This window comes from Emydura macquarii, unplaced genomic scaffold, assembly GCF_026122565.2.
Source record: "Emydura macquarii macquarii isolate MOO-44397 ecotype Brisbane River unplaced genomic scaffold, CSIRO-AGI_Emac_v2 contig_1253, whole genome shotgun sequence".
Lineage (NCBI taxonomy): Eukaryota > Metazoa > Chordata > Testudines > Chelidae > Emydura > Emydura macquarii.
In genome coordinates this window covers 64,412,248-64,431,094 of record NW_027131390.1, presented here as the reverse complement: position 1 = coordinate 64,431,094, position 18,847 = coordinate 64,412,248, and the positions used below count along the sequence as shown (strand labels likewise).

The following is an 18,847-nucleotide window of genomic DNA, read 5'->3' as shown; positions in this document are numbered from 1 at the left end:
GGGAGTGCTTTAAACTGCTCAACAGCCTGTCTGTTAGCTGACTAAGGAGAAGGGCTTAAGGCCTCTAAAGCAGGGTTCTCAACCTTTTACTTTCTGAGCCCCCCCAAGATGCTAGAAAAGCTCCAGGACACAGCAGGGGCAGAGCTCTGGGCTTCAGCCGCTAGGAGGGGGGGGAGTGGCTCAGGGCTTTAGCCCTGCTGGGCAACATGGCTCAGGGCTTCTGCCCCATTGGGCACTGGCAAGGAGAGCCTCCAAAGGCATATTTTGGAGGGGCAGGGCTTGGCAGGCTCAGGCCAGCTCCGCATGGCAGGTTCTGGGAAGGGAATGCCACCTCCACTCCGACTCACCTCAGCCGGCCTCCCAACCTATGTGAGTATGTGGGGTGGGAGGGGGAGGCAGCGCAACCAAAAATAACTCAAAGTGGGGGGTGGGAGGGCTCAACTCAAAACGTTTGAAAACTACTCAGGGTGCAGGGAGAGGGTAACTAGGGGCAATGTGCAAGCAGGGGGTAGCTCAGGATGCAGGCAGGAGATAGCTAAGGACTGGGTGCCAGGGGAGCCCCCCACAGTCGCTGCTCCCCAATGGCTCTGCCAGCCCCGGAGCTAGGTCCCCTCACCCAGGCAGCTTTTCCCAGCTACATGAGCAGTCAAAGGGGGCTGGGAACTGAGGAGCAGCTGCAGCCCCAGGGCCCAGAGCACCAGCAGCAGGAGATGGTGGAGCACCGCAGCTGCCTGCTCCATGGCACTAGCCATAGCAGCAGCCACTCAGCATTGCTTGGCTCCAGCTTCCAGCCTCAGAACTGGCCGGGGGGGGGAGGAGGAGAAGAAGGAGGTAGGGGAGGTGTGGAGCTGCCCCTGGGACTGACCCGCTCTGGTTAAGGCACTGCAGTTTGGGAGTGCAATGCCCCCCCGCACCTCATTTCTCCTCCAACTCCACCCATGGCCTCTGCTCCATTGGGTGCTATGGCTCATGGACCCCGTGACACCAGCTGGCAGCCCCCAAGGGCCCACAGGTCCCTGGTTGAGAACCACTGTAGTAGTGTTTGGGTTGCCATCCATCTGGGTTTTACCCAGACAGTTTTTGGCTTCTGTGCCAGGTGCCCAGTCAAAAAGTGGACCTGGCAGGGTCCAGTCAGATGTACTGACCGGATACCAGAAGTCCAGTTACCACAGGGGGGAGGCAGTACTGGGTCATTAACCCGCATCAGCCTGGGCTGCCTCCTACCTGCAGGCAGGATTCTTGTCAAGCTGTAGCAGCTCCCATCCCAGCCCCAGAGCCGAGGGAGCCCAGCTGGAGGGGGGGGAGGAGGTGGAGACAATCCCAGCAAGTGACAGGGAGGCAGGAAGAGGAGTGAGAGATGGGGGCGGGGTCTTGGGGGAAGAGGTGGGGCATGGGGCAGGGCCTAAGGGATCCAGTTACCAGAGATTAGAAAGGTGGCAACCCTAATTAGTGTACATGTGCACCTGGGTAATTAAAAGCTTTTTCTTAAGTTACTTCAGCAGTTCCCAAACTGTGGTATGCCTACCATAGGTGGCATGCAGGTCACCTCCCAATGGTACGCGTCCACCTGCTGCTGGGGGGCTGGCTAGGAGCCACACCAGCATCGACCCTACCCCCAAGCAGGGCGGCAGCCACTTCCCCCTCCTAGCCCCACCCCTATAGGTGGTTGTACTACAAGTGGTGGCGTTTTATGGTGGTGGTACGTAGCATGGTAGAGTTTAGCAACTGTTGCATTAATTAATTGTTGTCAGTCCCATTCCCTTAAAATGGAAACCTAATCTTGTACCTAGAGAGCTCAGAAATGTTCTGAATACGTGACTTTACGTGCTGAGTTTGGGTTGGTTTTCCTGCTCTCTGAGCAAGTGTTGTTTACCCAGAACAAATCAAGAGACACACTAATCAATACGGAATGATAGAGCTCTGCAACAAGCAAAACTTTTGGACATATTGTGCTTTTTCCTCTCTTCTCTATCGTCTGGCATCATCCTTTGCAGACTTGCTCAGGAGGTCATGGTGACACGTCTCCTGGCAACGAGACTGGTTTCCCTGCTATGAAACTCAGCCAATCCAGCTGCTCAGAAAATCCACTCCTTCGGCCATTGCAGAAAAACTGCTGTGACAAAACTTATGAATTTTATCCCTACAAATAGGTGTCTGCAATTGACTCACTGGAATTCAGATGGAAAAATGAATTTGAGCCATTGTTTAAATAAGTTATAAACTAGAGTTATCTTGTACTGGCAGCATTTATTTCAAAGAAGAGGCATGTGGAAAACAGAGGAATAAATATTTGTTAGAGAGACGTGAGCAGGAGTGTATCACAGGATAAAAGGCTTGACAGGAAAAATAAATCAGCACAACATACATGAAGAAAGCAAATTAGTTTCTCATGAGAAATAAATGGGTCATAGGAAAAGTGGGTGGACAGTACTTCCTGCAACATCAACTTCCTCTTGATGCACCCATTCCACCTCCCCTTTTACCATTTTCAATTTCTTGTAATGAAATCCACTTTACCCTCATACACTTTAAGTTGGTTTTTGTTTGCCCTTGCTTTTGCCGAATACCTGTAGCTCCAATTTCAAAGGGCCCTCTGTTATAAACTCTATCTGAACTAAGACAATTTAAAAAAAAGTTTGATGTGCACTTATGGCCATCTTGTTCCATCAGTTCTGAAGCAGAACTCTCTATCTGTATCTTTTTACTCCCCTCTTAAAGTATAAAGCTATTCTCTCGCCTAATGAGACTTTCCTCCCCATTCCTTACAGGCATTTGAAAAACAGAAATCATAATGAGATACAGAAGAGAAATACTTTCGTAAAGAGAGGACCTATGCTTACTTTCTGAATTATCCCAAGATAGTGGAGAAAATAATCCTAGTAAATGGATCCAAATGCTTAGTTCTGGCTTTTGCAATGTTGTTAAACTTAGTACTTTTACACAGAAACTAAAATCAGCATCAAGATGAAAAGCCACAAGAACTTTGGCCCACTCCACCCTACACACACACTGCATGTGCAATTACCACTACAAAACCTATTCCTGCCAACTTCTATAAAAACTGGATCTGGCCCATAATGTGCAGCATTGGTTGGTAACTGGACAAATAAGGAAGTCAGAAGAACAAGTTAGAAAAGAAACAGTAATGCTTAAAATCTCTTGCTTTGTATCTGGCAACTTTAGGAAACACTGTTTACAGAATCTAATGCATGGCTACAGCTGGTTTGTATCAGACGAAAGGTCATGAACATTTGTTAAAATGTGAGCATAGAATTTCCAAAAGCTTATGTGCCTAGTTTCCCTCTGCAAAATGTTGCTTAACTGTTGAACCCCTCAGTCTTCCTTTTAGTTTTGCAAAGCTGAGCCTGTTTTATCAGTGGTAGATAAGAAAGTTTCTCCATAAGAGGGAGGAGATTCAGGAGGCTCCATAGATTCAGCAGCAGTCCAAGATTAACAATGAAAATATGCTCGAGAGGCTCATTCAATCTGCAATACACTAGTGCTCAAGCATTACCTACTCACAGCAACTGTTCCAATATAATGTGATCTTGCAACCAGCAAAGAGGCTTTACAGAAAGCAACAAATTCTCAAAGTAATGTTTAAAACAGTGTTGTCTCCTGTTATAGTAGTCTCTTAAAATAGCTATTCTGGAAGAAAACTAAAGATGGAGGCTCAGTTTTCCTTAGTTGGAGCTATTTCTTACTTGGAGCCATATTTAACAGGCTTTCAGGAAGTGAGGGCTTCTCTATGTTTAATTTTCTTGGACAAGAAAAATATTAAGGTTGCCTTATCCAGTACAAGCAGCTTAGCCTCGTCTACACAGTAACTTGTAACCAGCTAGTGACATTGTTGGCTCTACAGTTTGGGCCTTATTCTCACTGCCAGAGTGGTGTAAAGGTGCATTAGTTTAAATCAGAATCAGGCCGTCTGTGTCCATACACAGCAGTTAGTAATAGTCAGCTAATGATCATAGCAATGGACCATGGGTGGCCCTTGCCAGCTATCTCGACAACACATGGTTTTCTTTCTATACCCAGGTCATAACACTTATTCTGCTGGGTAGAACAGAGCACCTTGGTATGTCTACCCTGAAATCCAGCAAACAGGGTGAGTCTCAGAGCCTAGACTCCAGCCCAAGCTTGAATGTTTACACTGCAATTTTTAGCCCCATAGTGCAAGCCCCTGGAGCCTGAGTCAATTGACCCAAGCTCTGAGAGTCAGTGCCATGGGGTTTTTTTATTGCAGGGTAGATGTACCCTAAGTGTGCCCATGTAACCAGATGGGCTGAAGCTCTGTTGCATTGCACAGAGAGCTGAGAAAAATCAGCACATATTGATGGCACCACTCTTTTGCATGTCCACCAGGCACTTTATCCCGCACCACAGCCCAAATTTTCCCAAAATACATTGATACAAACAAAAAGCATCCTGGAAAGTGCAGATGCAACAAAAATAAAAAGCTATTCAGATTAAAGAATCCTAATAACAGCAAAGTATTATCAGATGTTATTGCACTATAGATTTACCTCTGATTATTAGAATCCAAGCCCTGAATTAGAATTCTGTAATATAAATATTATGGCAATGTTTGTTCTATTCTCACCAGAACACTATGTTCTGGAATAAGTCTTTTAAATTAGAGATCAGATGTTTATCCGTCATTCTAATACTGAATAAGCTTTACAACATTATTTAGCTCTTGAGAAATGGTTAAATGCTATATACCATAGACCACCTTTTCCAAGCCATTAGAAATAGTGGTAGTTGCTAGATAAATAGTGAGAAAAACACAGTCTGTTACTTCATATGTCCAAAATTTACTATATCCTATACTATATTGGCCCAGATCCTCAGCTGGTGTAAATTGGTGTAGCTCCATTAGAGTGAGCAGAGCTGCACCGATTTACCCTCACTGAAGAACTAGCTCAGAAACACTGTTGACATGATCCTTCAGCACTTTTCTTTGAAATGCTTTTAAAATAGTCAGATTCACAATGTCTGTGGGGAATCAACATCACCATTTTACAGAGGAAGAAACAGGCACACTAAGCAGTTAAGTCATTTGCCCAAGGCTACAGGAGGAGACAGCATAGAGCTGGGATTAGAATTTAGGAAGACTCTTTTACTTTTAAATTAAGGAAAAACATTACATGTATCTCAATACAAAGCTAATTTGGAAAGGTAAAACCATTATTTCAAATATATTAAACTGTACAGTTAAAATAAAAATTACTAGTTAAAATACCTTTAATATCTAGCAATTACTAATATTAAAATAATTGCTTCAGGCATAATTCTTCTCTATGGTGCTCCCTTTCAAAGAGACATTGATGTCTCAGTGATTGAGCATATATATATTACCTCTATATAGCCTGGCTCTTGAACCTGACATCAGGGTCCCCGCACCACGAGGGGTCCTAGCCTGCAACGTGCAGAGCAGTTCCTGAAAGTACTGAGTGCCCACAGCTCTGATTGAGTTCAGGGCCTCCTGAAGATGCTTAGCACCTTACCTAATGAAGGTCCAGTTCACTACATTTGTATTTATTCTGACTGAAGTAGGTACTGTAGCACAAAGCAGAATTGCCATTTATGGCAACTTGCAATGGATCTGAATCAAAATCGTTGACCTAAACTCCCAAACTCTGGGGAAGTTAAATCTGAATGTCATGGCCCAGGCCATTTCTACTCTTTTAATACACGGCGCTACTAGTGTTCAGTTCTTCAAACCATAACTGTTCTTTTAGCACACTCTAGTGTTCATTGCAGCTCTGAATTATTTAGATGCAGCAGTAATATGATCTCATTATAATCCAACGCTTTATGAAAAAGTACTTTCACACTTTAAAGAGAAGTCTAATGATGTACTCCATTGTAGAATCGTCTCATAATGCCATATCTATTCCTATGAAGGCGACAAATGATGCAAGCTCAATTTTAATCTGACTCATTTTAAATCTTCCTCATTCAGTCAGGGAATGAGGGACTGGTTTTCATTTACCTGAAAAAGTAAAAGCCCTTAAAGATCAAATAATCCCTGAAGAACTCATTCTCCCTTCCAAGCATAATCTTCTTTTTTTAAATGTTTTCCCACTAATGAAAATTAAAATGTAAATTATGGCCTCTTTCAAAAAAGCAAAACAAAAAAACTAATGAATGAATTCATTCACTACAATACATTAACCAATTTTTCTGTGTCAGTCACATCACTGCCTAAATGAAGAGATTTCTTATCTCTTATTTCACTTACCATAGACAGCAAGTCCTACAATTTTTACAGCACTTCCACCTGTTCCCCCCAACCACAGACTACTGGAAAATTTGAAATGGGAAACTTGGCATTTATAGGCTATTTGTTCTACAATTAAGATTTATTATAACAGAAGTAAAGGACCTTTAAAACCAATCACTAGAGTTTACAAATAGCAGATTTTGATATAAAAGGTTCATACTTGACTTAGAAAAGTGATGTCCTTGTTGTCTGATATGATTGAGAAATGTAATATATAAACTACCCTCAGGCTACACATAAACTAACTTGAATGTTGTAACACTGGAATTAGTCTTTATTTATGTTGGACAGCCTTCAGAATATAGGAATGAAGAAATAATTAGGGATTAATATAAAATGAAAGACTGAGAGAAAGAAAATAAATAATCTACTGAACTCTTAATATCCAAAGTAAAACCTTACGCATTTTAAAGTAGACATATCAAGGCCAAATTTTGCTCTCAGTGACAAAATTGACTTCAGTGGGGTTGCATTGGTACAATCAAAACAGGCCAAATTCTGCCCTTAGTCACACCCATCTAACTCTTCTGAAGTCGGTTAACAAAAATGATTGAGCTGTTTTCAGTACTTCCCTGTTATATTTATATTTCTTATACTAACATAGGCTTTGGTTTTGATGAAACAGACACTTACAAAAAGTTATAGCTCTTGCAATCAAGACACAGAGGGTAAAACCACAAAGGCTAGCAAGTTTCTCTACAAAATGTGAATTAGTTTAGGAAAAATTTGCATCCCATGACTGGAAGGATTTACATCTGTGGCCTTCAGTGACTACATATTCAAAAGAAATTCAATTCTAGTCCTTGCATATGTAATGTAAACTGAGTTTATTTATTGGAACTCCAAATGCATTCACTCCAGCAAAGTGCATCTACAACAAAGTTAGTTTCTCTAGAACTGCATATCCAGTCACACACTGAATTCTAAATGCAGACAAAAATCTTTATGTATTAACAGTATGTTCATATGACTCATTGCAGTATATACAAAAAATTATTTGTGGTTCTAAGAAACTTCCTCTGTTCCAGTTTTACAAAAAGCAGGTTATATGTACTCACTTTTTACAGTGAATTTTAAAAAGATTGGAATGAATTCCTTCTGACCACAGAATACTCTAAAAGCAACAAAACTACCATGTCTCTGCTCCAGTATGTAGCCACCATGATTGTAAGGTGAGAGATGGAAGTAGAGAAGCCAGAGAAGGGAACCCAAGTTCAGTTGTTGCTCTCTCCACAATAATGTTTTTCTGGGGAAAGGCACAACTAGCACATCTGCAACATGTGCAACAGGCCACACAATCCAAAGGCTGTAGTATGGACCACTACCTAGCTGTGTACCTATCCCACATCCTGTTTCCAGGTTGGAGGAGAAGATTCAATCTCCTAACAACCCTTATATCAGTCCTTTGCACACAAAACCTATTTAAATTGACTATGAAAAATATTTGGGGGTCTTGGTGGATAATCAACTGAACATAAGCTCCCTGTGTGACACTATGGCCAAAATAGCTAATGCAATCCTGGGATGCACAAACGAGAATCTTAAGTAGGAGTAGAGACGTTATTTTACTTCTGTATTTAGCACTGATGCAACGACTGCTGGAATAATATGTCCAGTTCTGGTGTCCACAATTCAAGCAGGATGTTGGTAAATTGGAGAGGGTTCCGAGAAGAGCCACGAGAATGATTAAAGGATTAAAAACATGCCTTATAGTGAGACTCAAGAAGCTCAATCCATTTAGTTTAATAAAGCGACACTAAAGAGGGTGACTTGATTACAGGGGAACAAACATTTAATAATAGACTCTTCAATCGAGCAGAGAAAGATAGAACATGATCTCATGGTTGGAAGCTGAAGCTAGATACATTCACACTGGAAATGAGGCATATATTTTTGACAGTGAGGGTAATTAACCACTGGAACAATTTACAAAGGGTTGTAGTGTGTTATCCATCACTGACCATTTTTAAATCAAGATTGTATGTTTTTCTAAAAGATATGCTCTGGAAATTATTTTGGAGAATGTTCTATGGCCTGTGTTACACAGGTAGTCACACTAGTCAATCACAAATGGTGCCTTCTGGCCTTGGAAGCTATGAATCTAAGAAAAAGTTGTCTGTGCACAGGAGGCCAGAACTTCTCCCTTTAAGAGAAATATAATTTTTTTAAAAAGCTATGGACTCCAAACACAACACTGAAAGAGTTTTAAACCATGAGATATGGTTAAGAGAGAATCCTGTATGGTAATAAATGGAATTATAATATAATATAATACAATATAAATTAGGTATCCTAATACTATATTAAATAACCTTCAACATTGCAGTCAGGATCGATATGCCAACCAGTGCCTTTTCCATGCCAGCACAGTACTTTCCTATTTGGAAACCAAGTGGTAGAAGGGGCAGCAAGGTGCTATGGAAATGCAAGATATTAATAATAATAAAGGCCTTTGTGAGGATTCTTCGAGAAGGCTAATAATGACAAAGTCAGGCTAAGCTGCAGCAAAAAAGAGTAATTATTAAGGAAAACACGTGGCAATTATGATAAGCAAAGCAATGAAACAAGAGTACAAGGAGATGATATGGGTGTAACAATTGGGAGATGTTTAAGTTTAGGTTAGATATCTATTTGTTAAGAGTAATTTAGGAATAATTAAGGTAGTCATTCCACAATGTAGGCAGATGGATTAGATAATAAAGGAATAATAATTTGCATTTGTAAGTAGGTTCTGAATGAACTCTCCCTTGACATCTAGTAATGAGTGAAGGAAGAGGACTTCAGGAGCCAACCTTGTTTGCATGGGCATACCCACTGCCTACGTGCTCAGCATCATGGGGCTGCTTTGCCCAAATGATCATTTTTGACTGGTGTTGGATCACAAGTCACTTTGTTGTTGGGGGCAAGGGTGCTAAAGGGTTGTTATCCTTGTTGTGTGAATCAAGGGCAGCAAAACTGTGCTTAGCATACCCTGACTGAGGGACTCAACTGAACTGCACTCGCTAGGCAGGGGACACAGGTGCCAAAGCCCAGTGGTAATAGGTGCCGGATGAACCGCCTGTTAGGGGAGGCTAGCCTATGGCTCCTCCCCTTCCACCTGAGGTCACGCCTCTCCCCCCTCCTTCACCACCATGGAGCTCCCCACACCCACTGCAGCCAGAGGAGCCCCACACCCCCGCCCACCCTACCCCAGAGCCAGCCGAGCCGCCCCGAGTCCGAACAGGGAATCCCAGCCAGCAGCCCCAGCACCAGCTGGGCAGCCCAAGCTGCCCGTGGCCCCAGCCACCCCAGAAAGGCAGCCACGTGCAGCCCCAGGGCCCACAGGCAGCCCCAGCCGCCCCAGAGCTGGGGCTGCACACAATCCCAGCGCCTGCTGGCAGCCCCAGAGTTGGAGCCACACGTGACCCCAGCATCGCTGGTGGCCCTGGTGCGGTGGCCCCAGCTGCCCCAGAGCTGGGGCCACATGCAATCCCAGCGCCCACTGGCGGCCCCAGTGTGGCAGCCCCATCACCCACGGGCAGCCCTGGAGCTGAGGCCGCACATGACCCCAGCACCTGTCAGTGGCCCCGGTGTGGCAGCCCCAGCTTGGCCTCAGTGCCTGCCGATGTCCCCAGCCGCCCCAGAACGGCAGCCCCAGCACCCACCAGTGGCCCCAGAGCGGCAGCCCCAGCACCCACCAGTGGCCCCAGCCGCCCCAGAGTGGCAGCCCCAGCACCCACCAGTGGCCCCAGCTTCCCCAAAGCAGCACCCAGGTAACCCCAGCAGCAGCACTTGGGAAGCTTCTGCTGCAGAGGCAACAGGAGGGGGTGGGGCCATGCCTGGCTGTTTGGGAAGGCTATGCCTTCCTCCATCTACATTACCCGGCGCCCATACCAATGCAGTTGGGAGAGGGTGGGGACAGGTACTTGTACCTGGTGATCTGGGCCTTGCCTAAGGGTCCCAAACACCATTTGACCCTTCATCTCTCCATGGTGTTATAAAAGAGTTGATCAAGACTAAATTGAGAGTCTTGTGGCAGATCAACAGAGCTGAAATCACTGATAACCAGGTCTGAGCTTTAGACCTGCTTTGGGATAACATCTCTGATGCAACAGACCGCCAAGTCTGCACTAGCAGCGAGGCTCCCCCGCTAACAGCTGAAATCACTGAGAGCTGTGTTAAGTGGTGGGACCTGAAGACATCTCAGAGCAGTGGGCAGTTGGTGGAGGGGAGCAGTGAGCGGCTGGTGGAGCACAGTGGCCGGCAGGATGGTCAGCGAAGCAGAGCAGCAGACGCCAGAGAGAGCACCCAGACACCAGAACAAGTAAAGTGCCTTTTCCTCCACCCCCCAGGATGGGAGGTGAACTCTGCAGATGCACTTCTGAACTCTGAGTCTTTACTGACCAAGGACAACAACTGTGAGTGGGATGCAGTGAAGGGAGGGGAACATTAAAGGAACTTTTAGTTGCTCGACTTAAGAACCTGAGGCAAAAGACACTGCCCAATGAATGCATGCATGTGGTCAAGTCTGTGTATGATGCTTGGAGCTTAATCTTACAGACAGTCACTCGAACGGAAGTAGACAGTTTGACACCATTGCTTTTTGGGTATCTAGTGGCACTGAGGAGTATAGAAGGACCCTGAGTTGAGAACCAACTAGATCTGGGGGCCAGATACCATCAGTAGTGGGAAATAAACTAGAAGAGCAAGCTTCCTGTCTAGCGAATTCAATACACTTCTTCAAAGCACATCATTTTCCTACAAGTGTCACCTTAGTCTTTCCTGGATTCAGTCTTAGACAACTGCTCATCATCCAGACACTGACTGACCTGCCCAAGGTCACACAGGAACTCTATGACACGGAACAGAACCCAGGTCTCTAGACTCCCATTGCTGTGCCTTAACAATCCTTCCTCCCTTCTAACCCTAATTATTATTTTCCACTCTGTTCATATGTAAGCTGGGAATAGATTCCAACAATCCCAAGAGGGTCTTTGGGGCCAGAGTTAAGGTTATAAAGGTTAGGGCTCCCCAGGCTAGGATGGAGGCTAACAGGCTAGGCTAGGATTAGGGTTGGAGCTAATGAGGTTCTCTGGTCTTGGGTAGGGGTTGGTTCCCACAAGGCGCCTCAGGCTGCCCTGAAATAGGAACCAAAAATAATTTAAAAGAAGCTTCCTTGGACTTGTGGTATAATGGCACGTGGTTTAAGTTTACATATTATAAGTGTAGGAAGAAGCTAGGAAATCGGAGCTAGATATCAAAAAGCCCTCCCTTCAATCAAATAAAGATCAATCACATGATCAACAGCTGGAATTTGCATAGTCTCTTATCCCATATAGTATTACATTTTGGAAGCTATTAGTGTCTCTTATTTCCTCAGCTACAAAAAGCTGTTTTAGACTTTTGTAAAGTTTGTACACCTATAGTAGTGTTAAAGATAATAGACCAGAAAGGGTGGCACAAGAAGAGAGATGATTTGCAGAGAAATATAAGCCACATCTTGTAACATACACCCTTAAAATTTAGAGAAAAATCTTATTTCCACAAATCCTCCAGGAATTGCTCAGCCAGAAGGAAGTGGGGAGGTGAGGAGATCACTTACACAATAAGAGCATGAGTCACACATCTTCCACATGGAACATTTTAAAAGAGGCCTCGGAAACACAGAGCACTTTTGGGAGGGGGAGAGGGTCTAATGTGTTAGTTTCTTCTGTCAAAATAGGAAAATGACTCATTTACAGCATCTCTTCTTAGGAGCATTTTACATTACCAAGATGTAACGCTAGTGCCATCCTGTGACAGATATGCAATTCACACCTACTTGAATAATATCAATCACATATTTTCTATAATTACAGAGTTATAGGAAGCTATCAGTTTAAATATTGTGATTCAGTCTGAACATATTTTATCTAATATTGTTACAATTAATACCTTAGATTACTGTAACTAAAAGAGAATTAGCTAATTTTCCTCTAACCTATTTTTTTCAAGTTGTCTAGTCAGTTTTATTGTTTACCCCTATATAATCAGTTTCCAATTTTGTTTGTGTCACCCTTTGAAACAGCAATGAGGAGATAGTGAAGTTGAATTGTTAAACTATCAAAATTAGAAGGAGTTTCAGGGAGACTGGTGTGGCACCTGAAACTAATTCAGACTCACTTTTTTAAACTAACAATTGCAAACATACTGTGCATCTTTACCTAACACCTAAATAAACACCAAAGATCACATTCTGCCCTCCAATCTCGAAAGTATCTCATATTCTTCACCTTAAACTGAACAGAAGCTACATATGTATCCAATGGCAAAAAGTGACCACAAATGGGAGCATAGCAGGACAAAGCAAACAAATAGACCATGTCTATGGAGTCTATTCAAATATAAATACAATTCCTTCTGCCAGAGTCAGGGTATGTACACACTGATGGCGGCAAATTCGCCGCTGTCAGATCGATCTATCCAGATTGATTGAGCGGAAGTGAAGACCCACTCAATCGATCCAGAAGTCGATTCAATTAAATCACCTCCTCAAAAGGCATAGCGCTGTGTCGATGGGAACACATTTTACATTACGTAAAGTTATGAAGTCGACGGGAGTTATGCAAGCTATGCTGAGTAGCTTGCGTAACTCCCATCGACTGCTGCTGAGTTTCCAGGTAAGTGTAGACTAGGCCTCAGTGTGGCAGACCAAGGTGGACAAAGAAAGGACCACACCAGAGAAGGTCTTTTCAAGACAAATTGTGACACGCAGGCCCCTTGGCAAAGGGTCTGCTGTTCTTTGTAAATAACTCATCTCAGACCTGACAAACTCTCTACATCAAATACGCGTTTTGCACGTTTATTTATCCATAAGGGGTCACATGTACAGTATCTATAGAAAGTTCATAATCTATCAAGACTCAATTATTGCAAGATTTATGTATGATTGATATTTAGGGAATAATGTAACTGTATTAAAAGTATGCTTTAAATTAGTCACCAGGGGATAATATCTCTCAGTGATGGCCCATTCAAGCAGGAAGAAGCTGTTGCCCCCTCTCTGATTAGCCAATGATTTAATGATTGAGCTCCATCTCAAGTCTATCACTGGAAAACTAGAGACATTTGCAAACAATTGAAACGACTTGCAGGTAAAAAAGAAACATTACAACAGACACAGTCTATGAATAAAGACAAAAGACTGTTCATTATAACTGAGGAAGGAGAAAGACACTCTGTATCCATTCACCAAGGAAACATCTTGTGGAGTAAGGGTGTTTCCAGGAAAGTTTAGATCCTGATTCCTGTAAAGCCAACCAGCTCTGCAACAGACTGAACTTTGGAGAGGGAAACCTATTTTATGAGATAGGAAAGATAACATTAGTAAGTGTAGGCCCTAGGTCACATTTTATTATATTGTTTTGTATTGTAACGATTTGTTTCCATCTCTCTCTCTCTCTCTTGTTTTTAGTTGAATCTATACTTTTTAAAATAAGTCTTCTTTTGTTTTATTACAAGTGCTGTATGGTTTACCAGAGCGGTGGTTTAAAGTAAAACTAGTAAACTGTTCCTTTGGGGGCAGAGGATCTGGGATTTCTGTGAGTAGCCAGTGGCAGGGGCTGGATATCACAAGGGAATGCTTCAAAGGGGCTTGGACTCTGGGGTGCACCTATTGTCAAGCTGCAAGATGAAGACCGGACTTAGAGGAAAGAGCTTGAGAGGCTAATAAGCTGATGGTGTTAGGCAGCTAGCACTCAGCTACCCTAGGCAAGACTCTCTCTCGCTAGAAGCAGGGGGTAAGAAGATGATTCCCTGAGAACACAAATAAATTTCCCCTCACTGAAACTTTTTCTTTCCCAGTCTCCCCTGAAGTAGCATGACACCACTCAGGAAGAGTCTTAGTCTCTTCCCCAAACCAGAGTTTTCCTTTCCCTAGAATTCTGGATTTTCACCCATCTAGGACCTCACAAGCTGTTTCCAATTCAAAATCCCAGTGCATTAAAATGCAAAAATAAAAAACAAACAGGAAAAAGGCTCTCAAGCCCTTCCAGTTCCTTCTAATTCTCTGTCTGTTCTGAGGGAAAGGAGTTCTTTTTATACCTGGCCCTATTCTGGGCTAGATACATGGAATATGGTCCCAGCTGCTCTGGGAACAGCATATCCAACCTACCCTCTTTTCTTGGGTCCAGTCAGAGAGAGGCTGGCTGAAAGCATATAACACAACTTGATCTCAGGAAGGGGAGTTCCAACCCACCCTTCACCTGGGAATTCTAGTCTTAAGCCCTGCGCAAACACAGCACTCTGAAGTTTCTTTGCGAACTTCTAATTGACCTCCTGAAACTACTTCTTTCTGTCCCCATGACACGCTGTACCCCACGTACACCCTTATAGTGTGATTTGTGTATCATTAATGTTCACCCTTATAGTGTATCTGTGTATTGTCTAATGCAAAATATGTTATGTAAGGTGTTTTGGGAGTGCTCATGGCATACTGAACATTATTGTTATGGTAGCATGCTTCCTGCAATGTCATACATATGTACAGATATGAAACTCTGCTGCATCATAGCCCCAAACGTGTCTCTCACGTGGCTTGAATGGAGGCAGACAAACACAAAGCTGTGTTTCCATGCCCAGCAGAGGCATGCATACAGGAACAATGGTCTGGCCTAAACACCTTTGAGCACTTCGGCTCAAGAGGGAAAAATCACACCCATTGCCAGGAATGGACAATAACCTGACCCCACGAGGAGTCAAGGAAACTTGTTAAAAAGAAAGAGGCATCTTTGTCTCGGGGTTCTCCCCTGGAATCTAGCTCCCAAGCGACATTAAAGACTGGCACCTATCCACATGGAGGGGGAGCCTGGTTGCAAGACACATCGCAACCAGCCTGTGTGGTAAGCTAACATCATAGACCGTAAGAGACTGAAATATCAATCTTAGTTTAGAAGACAAGTTATCTTTTAGTTAATTGCGATTAACTCCTTGACTCATTGTTAACCTTTTGATTTATATTAAACTGACTTAGATTCACTTAAAAACTTGCTGTAGTCAATAAACTTGTTTGTTTTATCTAAAACAGTGCATGTAAATTGAGCATGTGCAGAGATCTCACTTAGAGTGACAGAGCTGGTGCATATCAATTTCTTTGATAAATTGATGGACAAATGTAAATGAGCTTGTAGGGTGAAGTGTACAGCACTGAACCCTGCAAGACGGCAGTTCCTGGGGTTGCATCTGGGAGTGAGGGTGTTTGCTGGGGGTCTATCCCATGAGTGGCTGGCCAGAAGCGCTCTTTCACTAGGTCAGGGACCGATTACTTGCAGGAGGCTGGGCGTGAGCTGACCCAGGAATGGGTGGTTCACACAGCAAAGCAGAGTAAGTTGAGGCCCCGGAGGGAGGAATTGGAGTGACATGACTACACACCAGTCCAGATTGCAGGGGGAGTCACAATCCCATAGGCATGTTTCTTCCAGAAAACACTGGAATGGGGAGATACATCCCTTGAGAGACTTAAAGGGCTTATATACCAATTGCAAGAAGTTATATTAATATTTTTAAAGGCATGTTTATTTACTGGGTACCTTTTACAGTACTATTTTAAGATGCGTCAAAACAGCAAAAATAGAATAATGTATAAAGTCATCTGAATGCTAGCGTAACCATTCCTTGTCAGAAGTAAAAGGGGCTGTGTTCAAATAGCTAGGGCTTCCTCTTAAAATGAATAAACATCGGCTCAAGCTCCCATTCAGAATCCTGGGAAAACTAAATTCCTATCATGGATGCCCTTAACAGACTATACCTCCCCTCTCACAAGCTTTAAGTCAGCATAAAACAAGAAGAAAAATATTAAGGGGAAAAGGAACGCAGTAGTAATTTGGGAAAACACAGCAAAAATAAATCAAAGAGTAATACAACACCAAGTCTCACAGTACCTTTGGCACCTCCGTTTTCCCATCTGCCAGTGTGAACATCCAATGAACCACTACCACTTTAACACATCATTTTTCCTCTTCCCCATCTGCTGTACCACATCAGAGTTTATTGTCAGTGCTTAGTAAAGTTCCAAAGTCCAGCAGCACACTCTGACAGGCCCATATCCTGACACTAGGGGTAGTGCTGCCTGGTCCCATCCAGACCAAGCTAAGGACCACCTAACCAAGCTATTGTGATTACAACTCTAGTGCTGCTGAAAAAGAGGGTCTACAGAACCCTTGTCTTTCCATTTGGCTTGAGTCCCAGCTACACTACTCAGTAGTGCAAGATTGTGACTTTTATGGTGACCCCTCCCCCAGGACATATTATGTGTAATTCTGTTATCCTTGAGTCACACAATAATCATAATGAATTTCATTACCCCTTATCCCAAAATAATTGAATTTTAACTCAAATGTTTATACTGAGATGGTGGGTAGCAAACATGCAAATGAGACTGCTCTTTCTGTCTTTTCCTCCTGTTCACCAGTAGATGGAAGCATAGAGCTCCTTCTCTCTAGAGCCTTTGAGCACATATGTTTTGGCATCCTTGTTTCCTCTGTTATCTACCTCCTTTTCCCCAGGGCTACCTGTCACCAGGAATTTGTGAAAGACCCATTTGAGGACATCAGTGGGATTAGAGGCCAGTTGGCCCCTACCCTCTGCATAAAGCAGTTTCTAATTCACATTTGCAAGAGGGTTAGGCAACGGAACAGGGGTGGCCAACCAGTCAGAGACTAAGAGCCAAAAAATAGCTATAGATACCGCAAAGAGCCACATTTACCTTTTATGTGTGTGTGTATATATATACAGTACAGTATAAACACACACATACATACTGGATGCACATACATTGAAACAATAATTTACAATAAGACAAAGCAATCAAAATGTTTATTTATTACCTTGTATGTTGCGATTTTTGACTCAGTGGGACTTTTGGCAATCCTTGCTTTCAACTTTCCTTGCTCCAGCAGCATCCTGGCACCCAAAGCATTGAGTGCGAGTATTCCGGGGGCAGCCCCAGGGTACTACTACTATTACCACATGCCCCACAGACCCTGCCCAAGAGCTGCACAAACAAACAGAGGCCAGGCCCACTCTCTGCCCCAGGCAGCCCCCCATACAAAGGGGAGGAAGACACGAACATAGAAATGTGGCTACTACACAAGAGTGTATCAGCTTCGCCTGTCCCACGCCCTCACTGCCTCCAGCCATCGCTTGACCCCCTGGGCAGGGGGAGCCAGGACAGTGCACACCCCTCCTCCTCCTCCTGCCTAGGTCAGATGCCCCCCATTAGGCCTGGGGGGAGGGCACTCTCCCCTGGAATCCCCTTTGCAAGACATAGCTGGGATGAGGGAGGGAAGTGGGAATTTCAGATGAAAGTTAAAGTCCCTCGGGGTGGGGGAGGGTGGATCGCACCGTGGGGTGCCGGGCTCCCCTGGCCCAGCGGCGCATGGGGAGAGGCTGCTCAGTCGCACCCAGCCCCGGGGCTGGCTGGGGACCCGCTGCCTGCGCCAGCCCTGCCTACGCTCACCCGATCACATAGGCCAGGATGGCCAGCTGCACCGCCCGGTTCACCAGCCCCACTTTGTGGCTCCGGATCAGCACGATGCAGGGGGTGTTGTACTCAAAGAGTTAGCTGCGCAGGGCCCCAGAGGCCATGGCGATGGCTGGGGCTGCAGCAGCAGCGTGGTGGCGGCTGGGCTCAGCTGGGCACAGTGCCGAGCCGGGCAGCTGCCGCACGTGCCACTAGGAACGGGAACGCCCTTCATCTTCTGCATAAGAGCCGCATTTGTATGAGCAAAGAGCCGCATGCGACTCAAGAGCCGTGGGTTGGCCACCCCTGCAATAGAATAACATGCTCTGAGAAAGGCACCACCATAAAGTGAATAGTTAAATGGTTGGGATCTGCTCTCATTCTGCTGGCCACTACACGTTCCTCTCCAGGTCCCTCCTCAGGGAATGAGGTGGTCTATAGGGCTGTAGTCTATCAATCAAGTTTCTTATGATGGCTAACCTCTCATCACAGATTTAGTGGCAGAGAACCAAGAAGCTCATCATGAGTCATACACTCCAGGCAAAACTGGCCTTACACGGCACTTTGAGAGCACGAAGTTTGCTTACTAGGGGAACAGTTATAGTATTACTGTCTGGGATATTGCTAAGACAAACTTGTCTAAAAGAAATAGTTTTTTGTGGTGCAGGAGATCCTAAGCATTCTTGGAAGACATGGTTCATGACTCCTATTCCAAATCCCCACCCTCCATCTCAGGTAAGCCATAGAGCTGCACACCAAGCCACTGGAATGGGCCAGAATCATACCCAGGTTTCCTGCAGGGTAGGACAAAACTCTGACCATCCCATTATCTGAAGAAACCACCTGCACAGACACAGCAGTATCTGGGAAATGAACCCAAGTTTCTTTCATGGCTGCTCAAAGAGCAGAGCCTGGAATCCCTCAGACCGAATCTTATGGTTTCAGCTCTGACTTTTGTTTCCCGCAGACTCTGAAGGAGCAGCTCCTGCAGGCCAAGTCTGCACAGTTGGAGGCACAAAGCACCACAGCAGAATGTAGGTTACCACAGCTGATGGAAGAGTGTAAACATCAGACCACCAGGG

The 18,847-nt window shown here is 44.4% G+C and overlaps 1 long non-coding RNA gene across 1 annotated transcript; it reads left to right on the top strand.

Moving 5' to 3' along the window:
* Positions 1–305: 305 nt before the first annotated feature.
* LOC137154129 (uncharacterized) lies at positions 306–2,759 on the top strand. The gene is made up of 2 exons (XR_010920091.1): positions 306–369; positions 1,995–2,759. It is a non-coding gene; the product is annotated as an uncharacterized lncRNA (long non-coding RNA).
* Positions 2,760–18,847: the final 16,088 nt, after the last annotated feature.